Raw genomic sequence first — 12608 nt, 5'->3', positions numbered from 1 at the left:
CGAGACAAAGATCGGTGTCCCTAGACTCTAGCTAGGCTCTAGCTGTGTAAAATGATTTGATTAAAGAGAAAATGAAATTAAAGCACTGAATGATGTCTTTAGCAGAATTTATGACACAGAGAAACATTATTACCAAATGATTGGTCTAAGTCAACTTTTGTTACACTATGTATTAAAGAAACACGTTCAAAGATATTTAATACAATACCTATTCAACATAGCCAATTATTGTAGTTAAAGTTTATACAATCAAGTGATGTTTTTGTAAGACACTTCTTGAAACTGGTTACTGTCACGTGAAAATGCTTCAAAAACTAAAATTGTTGAATAATTTATATAAAAATATTTGACTTATTTAATCATTTATATAAATATTTGACTTATTTTCTATCATCTTTAATTTATAACGAAGGATAAAAATGTGTTTTAAGTAAATTCCATTACGAGAAAATAAAAAAGAGTAGGGGACACCCGGGTTTGAACCGGGGACCTCTCGATCTGCAGTCGAATGCTCTACCACTGAGCTATATCCCCAAGTACGAGGTTTTGTAATTATTTGGAATAATAATAAAGGTAGAGTTATACATAAAAGTTAACAGGAATAGAAATCAGTTATTTAAATATTATGTTTATAATGGGATTATTAAAACATAGTTGATTGTTACACGATTGAAAATCGATTGAAAATTACATTTTTAACTTTAAATTAAAGTTTGACGTTTCCATTTCCACTCCAGATTAGGGTGGTTCGAAAAAAACTTTTTTTCTTATTTCAGATCGCTATAAATAGTGCGCAAAACTTGCCATTGGTAGGTATAGACTTGAAAAAAGCACTAATTATTATTTTTTTATTAATTTGTCTTCCGGTCGCGCAATGCCATCGAAGTTAGCAAAAATTGTGAAAAACCTTAATTTTAAAATTTTTTTTAAACAGGCCAGATGGTTTTAATTGCGTTCCTATAGGTACCATGAATTAACTACTAAAAGTAGGTAAGTATGTAAAATCAGTATAATTGCACTTATTATACATTTGTTTCATATCTTCCGGTCGCGCAACGTAATACAAAATGAGTAAAATTAGTAGTTCTTACAAAATTGCAGGAGCGTCATTTGAAATTTTGTTTGGGGGGGGGGGGCAAGCACATATATACAATACATTATATATGATGTTATGATGAATATTGATGTATTTTTTGTAAATTTCAGTCATTTTTTAGGGCCAGGGGGGGGCAAATGCCCCCCCCTGGATGCCCAAATGACGCCCCTGCAAAATTGCAAAGTTTGACTTTTTAGTACAATTTATTCATCCGACTTTTAGAGATGCTATAGTTTAATTCAATTACAATAATATATTTAAAATCCAAGCATCTAAGATACATTTTGATATTCAAGTGGAATTAGGTCGCGCAGCTTCGTCAAAAACAGCAGACTACCGAGAGGCGAGGCGAAAGTGACGAATGCCAGAGAACCTCGCGCAGCCACAAATAGAGATACATGTGGGAACTGGGAAGACCTCTACAATGGAGTATTTGTCTTCTCCATTACAACGAACTGCCATTCCGCCACGCCACCTTTTCCAACACTTAGATGGAAATACAACACATAAGCGTAACCAGGATGATCCTAAGGGGGGGGGGGTTACAACTACCTGAAAGGGGGGGTTACAACTACTGGAAGGTCTCTGAGGGCTATGGTGTTAAGCGTATAGAGCTCAAATTACATCCCAATGGGGGGGGTTACAACCCCCAAAACCTCCCCTGGTTACGCCTATGATACAGCAGGCACTATAGGATATCAGGACCGATTGGAAAGGCCCTACCTGATTGTAAAATACTACCAGTTGTTGTTGATTTTAATCGTTGGCATCGCTGAGCGGTGCAATAATGTGGTTCTAATATAGCCGTCTCTGGAACTGTGTCAACACACTTTACTTGAAGCTACGGCCACTAGCTTAACGCATCTTTCAACTGCCTGTGTATAGCATGGCAAAGTATCTATACTCATAACAGGCTTGAAGTCATTGCTCACATATTGTTTTATCTCTTCATTAGTCAATGTTCTTAGCAGTAGAGGGGAGTCAGTGTACTCTTGCTCCATTTGATAATTTCGTAATACTATTTAGCTTCAAAGTTTAAGTTTGGTGGTTTAAAGATTCTAATAGAGTCACTTTCAAATATTGCTTGCTTTTTCTTCATGATACGCCTAAAGCCCAGCTCGCGGGCATGGTTTCTATCATCAGTTACCATAGCCAAAAGTAAATTTTCGGCATGGGCAAAGAAAGCATCCCGTTGTAAAACGGGATCAACAACTTAAAGAAGCTCTTCTGGTAAGTACCTTGAATATTCAATGATTTTGTAATCATGTCTAGGCCCATCTGTGAATTTGTGGCTTATTTTTGTGGCAAACCACATAGGCATATTATAACATTTGAGAATGAATGTGGCAATCCCTCTCAGTTTTTCAGAAGGGTTGGACACACTGATGTAGAAACGCAAAACTCGGTTTGCAGTAGTAAATTTGTGTCATTTATTTTTATTATAATAAAAGATGTCAAACATCGTCACATCTTGAATGTGACGTTGGGATAGGATCACGTACCCACTACAAAGTCTTCTGAACAATGTCCTGACTTGATGACTTTTGATATATCAATCAAGTACAATTATTGGTGCTTGCTAAGAATACGCTTGTCAACTTTTGGAATCTCACAATAGTCCGTTCTTTAACGGTAAAATATTGCAAAACCTCTAAATTTTAAAGAACCGCTTGGATGACACGAAATTTGGCATACACATAGCTAACAAGTCAAAGAAAAAAAGTGATATTGTGCCGATATGTGCTTTTGCCCTGGGGGTGGTTTTCACCCCCTGTTGCGGGTGAAAAAATATTCGTCCAAAGAAAGTCAGGAAATGGATAAACTGGCTAATTTTAAGTAACTTTTGTTCTATAGAGTTTTTTCACTAAGTCAATACTTTTCGAGTTATTTGGCAGTGAATATGTTCATTTTTTCAACAAAATAACCACGATTTTAGCGGTCTCTCGCAAATAACTCAAATAGTAAGTATTTTGTCGAAAAAACATTCTTACCAAAAATAGAGCCTGTAAAAAATTTAAAAAAATGGTGTATATATCACGTCTCTACACCTAGTAGAAGCTAGAGTTATAGCTAATGAAAAATAGGTTCATATTGGTCAAATTCCAAATGGAACACTTTAACGTAAAATAACCAAAAATGAAGCACATTTCGGGGAAAACTCATTACAACTTATTTAAAGTGTTTAAAAAAGCTTCATTTTTATTTTATAAAAAAAATTTCTAGCATCAAAATTAAACAAGTTACGCTCAAAATAAAGTTAGTCCCTTTTGGTTTTGTTAAAAAAATCGAGAAAATTACCCCCTAATTAGTATCTTAAATGAACTTAATCGTTACGACTTCACAAGTTTCTTGACTCGTGTATATATTGTTTATATGATCTGTAAGATTCATCGGTTCAAAGTCCTTATTATTGAAAGGGCTGTAGTTAAAAGGGGTTGAACGAGTCACTGATCACGAATGTATGCAAATTTAGAAACACCAAATCTTAATCAATTTTTGTCTAACAGAAAAATAAAAAAATATATAAGAAAAGCAAATCTGACTTTTTTTATTTTTCGAGATTTTTGGTATCTCTAACAACTTTTAAGTTATTTTGAAAAAAAGCATATTTTTCAAAATTTAAATTTAAAAAAATTTTTTTGTAACCAAATTTTTTCAAAAATAAGCACTTTGAATCGATGAAACTTACAGATCATATAAACACAACATAAGTAAAATAATTTGTGGAGCGGTAACGATTAATTTAATTTAAGTTGCTAATTAGGGGGTGGTCTTCCCGATTTTTTTTGCAAAAACAAAAGGGGCCAACATTTTTTTGAGCGTAACTTGCTTAAATTTAATGCTAGAAACTTTTTGTAAAAACAGAAATAAAGACGCTTTAAAAAAGTTATAATAGGTTTTCCCCAAAAAGTGCTTAATTTTTTGGATATTTCACGTGGAAATATTCTATTTGAAATTTAGTGAATATGAATCTATTTTTGATTGGCTATAACTCTGGTTCTACGAGATCCAGAGACCTAACGAGTACATCATTTTTTTTTTTACTTTTTTATAGGCTATATTTTTGTAAAGAACATTTTTTTCGACAAAATACTTACTTTTTGAGTTATTTGCGAAAAACCGTCTAAAAATGTGGTTATTTTGTTGAAAAATGAACATATTCACTTACAAATAACTCGAAAAGTGTTGACTTGGCGAAAAAGCACTATAGAACCAAAGTTACTTAAAATTAGCGAGTTTACCCATTTCCGGACTTAGTTTGGACATATATTTTTTCACCCCCAAGAGGGGGTGAAAGTCACCCCCAGGGCAAAAGCACACATCGGCACAATATCGCTTTTTTTTCTTTGACACGTAAGCTATACGTATGCCAAATTTCATGTCAATCCAAGCGGTTCTTTAAAATTTAGAGCAAAAACCGTGAAAGAATGGACTACAATCAATAGGATTAAAATCAATAAGTGGTAGTCTTTCACAATCAGGTAGGGCCTCTCGAATTGGTCCGGAATATCCTATTAGGCCTGTTTTATTTTCATCTAAGTGTTGGAAAAGGTCGTGGAATGTCAGTTCGTTGTAATGGAGAAGACAAATACTCCATTGTAGAGGTATTCCCACATGTATCTTTATTTGTGGAAGCGCGCTTCGCTTGCAATCGTCACTTTCGCCTCGTTTCTCGGTAGTCTGCTGTTTTTGACGAAGCTGCGCGACCGAATTCCACTTGAATATCAAAATTTATCTTATATGCTTGGATTTTAAATATATTATTGTAATTAAGTTAAACTATACCATCTCTTAAATTCGTATGATTAAATTGTACCAAACAGTCAAACTTAGAAATTTTGCAAAAACTACTATGTAATTTTACTCATTAAGTATTATGTTGCTCGACCGGAAGATATGAAACAAATGTATAATAAGTGCATTTATATTGATTTTACATACTTTTAGTAGTTAATTCATGGTATAGGAACGCAATTAAAACCATCTGGCCTGTTAAAAAAATATATGAAAAATTAAGGTTTTCACAATTTTTGCTAACTTCGATGGCATTGCCCGACCGGAAGACAAATTAATAAAAAAATAATAATTAGTGCTTTTTTCAAGTCTATACCAATGGCACCTTTGGCGCACTATAGCGATCTGAAATAAAAAAAAAGTTTTTTTCGAACCACCCTACTCCAGATACTAAAAAATATTAGGTACCTAGGTAGGTACCTACTTTAAAATATTCTGGCAAATTCCATAATTATTATAATAACCAGCAAGTATTTTAATATCTCTAGCTAGATCATATCCGAATAACAACTTATAATACATTTTGGCAGAATTTTCGCAGATTTTTTATAATCTTTTTTGAGAACGATTTCAGCAGTTGGATGTGGGGGAAGGTGGGGAATACCGCGCCCTTAAGCGGAAAAGGTGATTACAAGCAACTAAAACTGATTTTGAAAATAAAATTTGCATTGACCTGTTGAGTATGGTATTGGCCAAAAATTGGCTATGCTAAATTTCGTTCGATTTAAACAGTTTAATAATAATAATATTTTTTCTATACTAGTGCATTTGCGCGATATTCCCCACCCCGTGGGGTAATTTCGCACACAGAGTGGGGTAATATCGCGCGTTAAGAATTTATGATAGCTTCTATGATATTTATGTACCTAAATACGTATTAAAAAAGCACAAAGTATTTGCAAACTGTTTAAACAAATTTTTCAAACAAACAAAAAACTTAAACCTTTTATTAAAACTGCGCAAAAAACTTATTGCCTACGTTGACAAACTATTATTGGTAATATAGAAAATATAGATTAATAACGTAAGCTAAAAAAGGCCCAAATAAGAGCTATTAATCAACAAAATCTATGTAAAGTAAAAAAAATAAAAAAATAAATTATTACAAATATTTTACCACATAACTCAACACGGGCAAAAACCGCGTGGTATTACTCGTCACGTATATTTTCCAAACAATAATAAATATAAAAAAGTGGGGCAATTAATGTAAGATAAATTATGGTTAAACAAAGGCTAAAACACCATAGATCTACACAAACTCTAATACAACTAATTAAGTTAAACATTTTGGCTTACCTTGCTTATTTTGTCGTAGCAAAATATTATAATGGCCACGTTGCAAACAGATAAATGCATATTAGCGCCACGGGTGTGAACTTTACACAATTTGCAATAATCGACATTATTTGGTTCGTTGACCGTTAGAGATCAGCACTAGCCGAGATTTTATAATGATTCTCAGAGAGAGAGAAACATGGTGCGCGGTATTCCCCCACCTTCCCCTGGATGTCGAAACGTCCAAACGTCGAAAAATACTTACTTACTTAATTGTGGCCGAATTCTAAACGTAACATTATTTAAATTACACATGCCACAAGCCACAAGTAAGTCGTTCCAGAACCAGCAAGTTGTTAGTAGCTAGTATGTACTTAGTCATGTTTTTTTTTAATTGATTGTTGACATAGGTACCTACTTGACATCACCTACATTCTATAAGAATGTAGGTGATGTTCCGATTTCCTATTACTCCGCTATTGTTGGTATGTCCTTGCTATGGACTCCTTCCTTTAATATAGGGCTTTTCATTCACAGTCATTTCTTTCGAGCTTCTGTCATATGTCGTATAATTCGTGTATATTAATATCTATTATACACAGATTATAGATACAACATAATATGAGAGAGGCTCGAAACAAATGACAATCGATGAAAAGCCCTATTGGCCATTAAAGTATTGGCAACTATACTCAATGCATAATCTAGTTGCAGTAGAAATAAACAAACCAAGACACTTCAATGTTACGAGGAGCACCCACGAATCATGATTTACAATGTATAAAATTTGTAAATCATGATTTGAGATTTATACAATGTAAGTACCTATAAACATTGAAACTCATAATTTGGGAGTGCTCCTCGTAACATTGAAGTGTCTTGGTTTGTTTATTTCTACTGCATCTAGATTATGAATTGAGTATACATTCTGCTGTGAATTGGCTACACATATTTCTTTCACTAAAGTGGGATGAGCTCTGTTCTGAATGACTTTTCACCTTAAATTTTCTTAATAATTATTTACCATTAACACTATAAAATGTTCCACTTAATATTCGACAAAGAATTTGTTCTTCACACGATGGTGATGGTGTTCTAGTTTACTGCGCTACTCTCTACTCTTATTCACAATCAGCTAATAATACTAACTTTCCTGAGAGACAGATGGGCAGAGGAGGGCCAATTGTTTGATCACTGGAATTGTCAATGAGTGGAGGTAAAATCATATGATTTTGTCATAAAATTTACGACAGCGCGCCCACTGGAAGCTTAAGTAAGATAAGAGATGCTTCTTTGACTTTTTTTCTGTTTGGATCTTCTGAATAATTATTCACCATTATTACTGCAACATGTTCCACTTAATAATCGACAAAGAATTTGGTTTTCACACGACAGTCATGCAGTTTATTAAAATACACTACTCTTATTCACAACCAATTAAATACTAACTTTCCTGAGAGATGGATAGACAGAGAATTGTCAAAAATTAATTTTTTCATGTGGGTGTTACGCGATTGACTCTACTATTTTATTTATTTATATTTTTTGGCACTAAGTTTAATTTAAATAAAGGAAGACTTACTTATATTATTTTATTTACATCACTTATTTATTTTACTAACTACAAATAACACCAACTAACACATCTAATTTATTTACAACTCAAATTTATGATTTAATTAACTTCGATAACTAATATATACATTTCATTAAATCCGAATCGAGTACAATTATATTACGCGTCGCGGCTCGTTCATTGACTGACTGGCCTGTGCTTGAATTTCAGTCCTATATATACTTCGGCAGCGTTCGCCCCGAACGCCGTGGAAAAGGAATAGCTGTTTCGCGCGTTCTCCAGTAACGACTAGATTGTTCAGTCAGGATAGGCCAATCTGTGAGCAGACTGTTATAAATAGCGTCACATTGCCCCCTCCTTAAAAGATGGTTCCTCCTGGAATCCTGTCGGGACTGGAACTGGACGCTGGTATCTGCAACTGGACCCTCTTTTACAACTCCCAGTTGTATAAAAGTGACAGGGGACGGTCTTCTCTCCGCACCAGTAACTATGCGGATTGCAACAGACTAACACCTGGACCTCGGTGTCTTGGAAAATTTCTTCTACCATATTTCGGATAACTCTCCAGTCTAATTGGCTGCATTCTAACTTTGGCATGGCTAACTTTTGCACGTCGGACTCCAACACGTGCTCTCTCAATTGAATTAATGCATCCCATACATCTTGGTAGGTAGGTTGGTCACGGACAGTGTCTTTTGTTACCAGATAGAATAGGTAACGTGATGCATCTTGGAGTTTCAATGCTTTGCCAGGAGATGGCAGTTGGCATTGAAGTTCTGCAACTCGACCAAACTTCATTCGGAAGGCGGATGCCAACCCTCGTGCGTCTTTGATACTGGCCGGGATGGTATGGGCCAGTGAATAGTCATCGGGAAGTGCGAGAAAATCTCGCTTTTCTTGAGTGGTAACACCATGTCTTGCTTTACCGGTACCTCCGTAGGCACCCATGAACTCTTCAAAGGTAAGGTCAGGTATTTCTCGAACTTGGTTGACTTCCACTTCTTCATCTACGTCGTGGTCTCCCTCGTACGGCGCCAACCGGTTATGGTGGACTATCATCGGCTTTCCCCTAGGAATCTTGCTTATTCGGTAGATAACGTCATTGATTTTCTTAACAATGAGGTACGGACCTTCCCAGAACTGCTGCAACTTGGGAGAACAACCTGTTCGCTTCTTTGGATTATAAAGCCAGACTTTGTCGTTCTCCTTGAAACATCCCTTCTCAGCTTGGGTATCGTATCGTTTCTTCATTCGGTCGCTAGCGATCTGAAGATTAGAACGGACCAACTCATGTATATCGTCCATTTTTCTTCGTAATTCATTCACGTAATCCTCACCAGCAACATCTTCTCCACGTCGACATCCAAACTCTAGATCACAGGGTAGACGCATCTCACGTCCAAATAGGACTTTTGCTGGTGTTTGGCCAGTTGATTCATTAACAGCAGATCTATAGGCCATTGCGAAGAACGGAAGGTACTGGTCCCAGTCTCGTTGATGATTGGACACCATCTTTGTCAAATACTTGCCGACTGTCCTATTCATACGCTCCACCATTCCATCCGATTGCGGGTGATAGGCCGTGGTTCTTGTCTTCTTCATGCCTAGTTTATCACAGATTCCTTGAAATAGATCGCTCTCAAAGTTCCTTCCTTGGTCACTATGGATCTCCAGAGGTACTCCAAATCGGCTGATGCAGTCTTTGATTAACACATCTGCAATAGTGGCGGCCTTCTGGTCTGGAATTGCGTAGATCTCCACCCACTTCGTGAAGTAATCCATTACCACCAACATGTATTTGCATCCATTGTCACTTTCTGGAAATGGCCCGGCAATATCCAAAGCTATTCTTTCAAACGGACTTCCAACATTGTACTGTCTCATAGGAGCCTTTCTTTTCCGGTAGGGTCCGTTACTTGTAGCACAGGTAGTACATTTCTTACACCAGTCCTTCACATCGTCGGAACTATTCATCCAATAAAATCGTTCCCGAATTCTCTGAAGGGTCTTCTTTACACCAAAATGCCCTCCTGATGGACTGTCGTGTAACTGACGAAGTACTTCGGCTACTCTGCTCTTTGGAATCACCAACTGTGTTCTCCTCACTGAACCATCATCATTTTCTATTACTCGTTTAAGCAAGCTGTCTTCCAAGATAAATGAGTCCCACTGGGCCCAATACGTCTTAACTACTGAGCCTAGGCTTGATATTTCTTGCCAAGATGGTCGACGATTTTCTTCTTTCCACTTTCGAATCTTCTGTAAAAGTGGATCTTTTTCTTGTTCTTCCTTGATCTTGGTAGGCGTCCACTCGTCGTTGACCACTGTTGTTCTTAGTACTGCTGCTTCCTTTGACTCTGTTTTGTTGCAATGGGAACATTCTGCTGGACACGGTCTTCTAGATAGAGAATCAGCGTTCCTGTGGCTAACTCCGGCCCGATGCTCGATCTTGAAATCGTATTCCTGAAGTCGTTCAATCCATCTGACTATCTGACCCTCTGGATTCTTAAACTGCATTAACCATTTAAGGGCGGCATGGTCGGTTCGGATTAGAAACTTCCTTCCATAGAGGTATTGATAGAAGTGTTCTACTGATTTCACTACTGCTAGAAGTTCTCTTCTCGTGACGCAATAATTTCGTTCAGGTTTTGAAAGCACTTTACTAAAATATCCAAGGACTCGTTCCTGTCCTCCTTGGATCTGCGACAGCACTCCTCCAATTCCCACATTGCTTGCATCCGTATCTAGGATGAACTCTCCTTCTGGCAGTGGATACAGAGCATTACAGAGTCCGAACGGCATAACGTTGAATTCCCATAATCCAGATCCTGTCGTAAAGGCCGTCTTCTCCTTGTCCACTGGATCCATTTCTACCTGCCAATATCCAGACTTCAAGTCCAACGTAGAAAACAATTTACTTCCAGCCAATGTGTCCAACGTGTCGTCGATCCGAGGCAGAGGATAACTATCTTTCTTGGTAACATTGTTCAACAAACGGTAGTCCACACAGAACCTCGTAGTTCCATCTTTCTTCTTGACCAGGACCACCGGAGAGACCCATGGGCTCGTAGAAGATTCTATCACCCCGTCTTTCTTCATTTCTTGAACAATCCTTTCAGCTTCCTCTCTCTTCGCCTGTGGTAATCGTCGAGCTGTTTGACGAATTGGCCTAGCGGTACCAGTGTCAATTTTATGTTTGACAACTGTCGTTCTTCCTGTCTTTCCTCCTTTCGGTACGAATATGTCACGATATTGCCGAAGAAATTCCCTTAATTTCCTTTTCTCCACTTGATTTAGAGATTGGCCTGCAACTGCAACCATTTGGTCGAACTTGTCGTTGGAATTATCTGATGTTGTTGTCTGACGGATTATGGACGTCACGGGTACACAAGTTCCTACTTTTGTCTCCTTCTTGATGGTCACTGGGTAGTCATTGACATTAATCAATCTCACGGGAATTTCTTTAGCAGAAGTAACCAATTCCTTTCCAATTATGATTCCTCGGCCAACCTCCTCGTCGTGGTTCCATGGCTCCATCATAACAGGTGTTCCTTCTTCCACAATTCCCTGTAGCCGCGCTACGATGATCGTTTCACTCCTCGCAGGCACAACTGTATCTTCTTTAATGGCTGCTAGCACAGTGCTGTCATCGTGTGGATGAAGAAATACCTCCTCGTTGCCAACTTTGATTACCCTATTCTTAAAATCCAATTGAAATCCATGCAAATTCATTACGTCCATTCCTAATATAACATCTTCTTCGATGTCTGCAACTATGACAGTATGGACGAACTTTTCTGCTCCAATCCCTAATTGTATCTGGATTTCTCCATGGGTGTTGGCGTTTTCACCTGTGGCAGTCCGCAGTCGCAACCTCGTTGGTAAGAGTTTTTTACGGCTGTTTAAAACTGACGGTCGTATAATGGTCCTGGTCGCTCCGGTATCCACCAACAATGTATACTTTTTACCATTTATTTCTCCATCCACATATACACAATCTTCACGACATTTCAAAGAAGCTATTAGTATGAGAGGGTCTTTGGAAAAGTTGCGGGTCGAAGCTGCCCCCCTAAGGCCGACCCGTTCTAGTTTTCCTGCTGGTGAGTCTCTTGATTGTTATTGTACCTAGGGTACTTACATGAACCCCGTACGTGTCCCATTTCACCACAGTTCCAGCACCTTATGGTCTTCGTTTTCCTGGATGCAATGTCTTTCATCATATTAACAAGCTGGTCAAGTTTGTCCTCATCCTCTTCCTCTTTTACAGTCCTAACTTTACTGTACCCGCCAGAGGCCTGGGTAGCTGATTCGTATTCGAGGGCGGCAGACAAGACATCAACCAGCGTCTTGTGACGAGCTAATCGCAGTGTTCTTTGCATTTCATGATCACGAAGGCCATCAATGAATGTTTGAACAGCCAACTTTTCCATCATGTCTTCGGGAGCTGTTGGATATGCATATCGTACCAACCTGGCAATATCGACCTCGTATTCTTGAAGAGCTTCATCTTTCTTTTGTCTTCGATTTTTAAACTGTGACTGATAGACATGCTCTAAATGTTCGTGCCCGTATCGCATATTCAGTCTCTTCTTCAGCTGCTCGAAGTCATCTGTCTCCTCTACGGCTATGGTCTGGAGGACATCCAAAGCGTCGCCTCGAAGAGCAATAGTGAGGTTTACAGCTTTTTCTTTTTCGGACCATCCGTTCGCTCTGGCCGCAGATTCGAACTGTTTCATGTAGTTGTTCCATGATGACTTTCCGTCGAAATTTGGCACCTTAACACGAGCATGACCTACACTCCCTTCAACTATCGACCGTGGCTCCAATTTGTATTTGGTTTCATCATCTTTAATGTCTGTTAAG

At 37.7% G+C, this 12608-nt stretch overlaps 1 non-coding gene across 1 annotated transcript; it reads right to left on the bottom strand.

Moving 5' to 3' along the window:
• Window positions 1-462: 462 nt before the first annotated feature.
• Trnac-gca (transfer RNA cysteine (anticodon GCA)) lies at window positions 463-534 on the bottom strand. Its single transcript has one exon. It is a non-coding gene; the product is annotated as a tRNA-Cys (tRNA).
• Window positions 535-12608: the final 12074 nt, after the last annotated feature.

Source organism: Diabrotica virgifera, chromosome 8, assembly GCF_917563875.1.
Source record: "Diabrotica virgifera virgifera chromosome 8, PGI_DIABVI_V3a".
In the NCBI taxonomy this organism is placed as follows: Eukaryota; Metazoa; Arthropoda; class Insecta; order Coleoptera; family Chrysomelidae; genus Diabrotica; species Diabrotica virgifera.
The sequence above is the reverse complement of the archived record's forward strand: the minus strand, read 5'-3'. Positions and strand labels throughout refer to the sequence as shown.